The following is a 3,681-nucleotide window of genomic DNA, read 5'->3' as shown; positions in this document are numbered from 1 at the left end:
AATCTAAATTTGAGAGTCAATTCATAATTTTATATTTAGTGTTTTTTTTACTACTTCATAGAATAAGAATGTATTCTTCATTTTTTTATTGAAGTTGATCCTTTTAAGGTACAATTTATAATTTTTTATAATATTTTTCATATACTCATTCTATTATATTATTCTTTTGATAATTTTTTATTTGTTGTTACTCTAAGTTATTCTTATCGTCTAATGTTCCAGTTCGATTGTCTTTTACCACAATCATTTACAATGCATCACATCCATGAAATACCTCATCGAGTTGTCTTCACTGATTCGGGTTCCAACTACATGGATGTAAGCGTTCAAAGAAGAGGCAATAGTCTCTACTTTACCGAAGGATGGTTGGATCTACTCACCTATTATGACCAACCCAATGGAATGTGGTTAAAATTACATTTATTAGGAGGAGCTCGATTTTTAATTGAGGAATTCTATCCACGAAACTTTATAGGGCAAGTTCAAGTTTCATCCCCTCCATGTTTTTAACGTCTGCCCGAAAATCGTCGAAGTGGAGCATATAATGAAATTGAATTCCCTCAGTTTCAGTTCAGTTTTGCTAAATCCATGACAAATTCAGATATGCAATTTCAACGATTGGTAATATATTTGAATTTTCTTAGTTTAAGTCGTTCATTATTAGAATAATTTTTTAATATATTTTGATTTTTTTCAGAAATTACCGGCTTTCTTTTGCATGCATGCAATGCCATTGAGGGGAATAAGAGTTAGTTTGGTTTCTCGGTGTGGCAATTCTATACCTTGCTGCATTGCATGGATAGCGGATGATAAAGCTTATCTAACAAGAGGATGGTCTGATTTTTCACGAATTCTAAATATTGAAACTTACGATGTTATTTCAGTTGGTTGTCGTTACAATAATGATTCTAGACTATACGTGACTAAGGACTAGAATATGTTCAATATTATTTAGGTAATTTGGTTTTACTATTAGTATTTGATTAAATTATAATTATAAAATTTTAAATTATTGCCTCAATTTATATATTATGATTATTTTTTTGTGGATGTGCTATTTTTAAATAATTTAATAAAATAAAATAGTGTCAGATATTATTAAGTTTATTTTTATCCTTTATTTCTTTATTTGTATTTTTATTATATTTGACAAAAAAATAAACCTACACATATATTAAATTGTTGACCTAAAAACAATTTATTTACCAATAAAAATAGATTTTATTTATAATTGGAATAAAATTTATTTACCAATAATCGGTGGATAAAATTGAAATTACACCCATATCATATAATTATAATTGATTAATTGGTATAAAATGAAATTATACCCGTGCCATGAGTAATAATCTAAATAATTATATCTTAACAAAATATAATTTGAAATAATTTATAAACAATTATCTTAACAAAAATAATTATTTAATAATTGATTTAAAAATTAATGCAAAAAATAATTATTAATAATAGTATTATTAACTGTTTAAAAATCAATGCAAAAAATAATTGTTAATAATAGTATTATTAATTGGGTAAATAATATAATTTCAATTTATTACTTGATATATAAATAATATATGGAAATCTATTGAGTAAATCAATGATTTTGCACTTTAATAATTTGATAATTATTACTCAATTAACCAGTTAATTGAATTAGTAATAACAATTTCCAATTTTAAATTTTGTATATTAAGTAGTTATTAAAAACTGGGTAATAACGATTTACACGGGAAAATCATTGATAAATTCAATTAACCATATAGAAGATAATATACTAACAGTTTTAGTATATTATTTATGTCAAGTGAAATTATTTCCTCAGATTTTCTATTAAAATTGAAATTAGTAATAGTTTAAAAAAAGTTTATTAATAAAATTACTAATAGTCACATTTTTATACACAGGATATATGTTTTCTATATATTATTTAAAAAATATAATGAAACATGAATAATGGATGAGTATGTTATTTCTTTGACTAGCTAATTAATACAAAATCGAGTACCCTTTTTTATTCGATTGAGGTCATATTCTGTTTGGTGAAAGTTTCAATCGCCCTAATTAAATTCTGTCTTTGTGCCTTAACTTATACAGGTAGTAATATGTTACATATTATTTGGTATATCTAAATAGTTATTTCTCATAACGGAGATGTAAAAAATCATATTAAGGTTTATTGCCAAATAATTAGTGGATGAATAATAGTAGATTATATCATTTTAGAAAAGTATTTTCATTATAATTATATCAAATTAATATTTAATTATGATAAAATATCTTAATTATAATTATATCATGGAATTATAATAATTACGATATTTATGTTATATATTTTAATCATTTATGTACATAAATAAAATAGAAATCAATCAAATCAAATTATCACGGTAAATAATATATTGTATATTATTACAGGAAATAATCCGTAGATAAAATTGAAATTACACTCGAGTCATATAATTATAATTAATTAATTGGTATAAAATAAAATTATACCAATGTCATGAGTAATAATCTAAATAATTATATATTAACAAAATATAATTTGAAATAATTTATAAACAATTACCTTAACAAAAATAATTACTTAATAATTGATTTAAAAATCAATGCAAAAAATAATTTTTAATAATAATAGTATTATTACCTGGGTAAATAATATAATTTTAAATTATTACTTGAAATATAAATAATATATGAAAATCTATTGAGTAAATCAATGATTTTGCACCTTAATAATTTGACAATTATTACTCAATTAACCAGTTAATTGAATTAGTAATAACAATTTCCAATTTCAAATTTTGTATATTAAGTCATTATTAAAAGCTGGGTAATAGCGATTTACACGGAAAAATCATTGATAAATTCAATTAATCATAAAGAAGATAATATACTAACAGTTTTAGTATATTATTATGGCAATGGAAATTATTTTCTCAAATTAAATTTTATATAATTATAGTAAGTCTCTATAATTAAAGTAATATAAAATTGCTTCATATATAGCAATAATATAATACATATTTATATATATCTTCTTTTATCTCTTTTTTCAAAATATTGACATATAATTAATGTAAAAAATATATAATATTAAACTGTTTTGTTATGTATATATATGAATTTATATAATAACCCGTATAATTTATACGTATGGCATAATACATATGTCAAAAAAAAATTTATAATTTTTGAAAATCACTGTTTTGTTATATGAAATTGAAATTGAAATTAAATAATTTCTATTTATATAATTTTTTCTATTAGTATCCAGTATCTCCATTAAAAATTTATATCGTTTGTAATTAGTGTGTGTATATATATAAGTCGTAATAGTCAATTGTTTCAATTATTTTGACGTTAATGCTCTTGCGAATGAACTAAGTGGGTATTTAGAAAGGCTAACTAATGAGTAGAAATTTACATACGATCAAATAATTGGTGCTGTTAGCGGTAATATGGGTGGACTTTTCTTCTTATACGGTCAAGGTGGTTGTGGAAAAACTTTCTTATGGTCAACTATATCATGCTCAATTAGGTCTAAATGAGGTATAGTTTTAAATGTTGCTTCTTGTGGGATTGCTGTACTTTTGTTGTCTAATGGAAGAATTGCACTTTCAAGGTTTAAAATTTCTTTGGCCATAAATAAGGATTCTTTGTGTAGCATTAAACAGG

Source organism: Arachis duranensis, chromosome 5 (assembly GCF_000817695.3).
Source record: "Arachis duranensis cultivar V14167 chromosome 5, aradu.V14167.gnm2.J7QH, whole genome shotgun sequence".
In the NCBI taxonomy this organism is placed as follows: Eukaryota; Viridiplantae; Streptophyta; class Magnoliopsida; order Fabales; family Fabaceae; genus Arachis; species Arachis duranensis.
Note: the sequence above shows the minus strand (reverse complement) of the source record.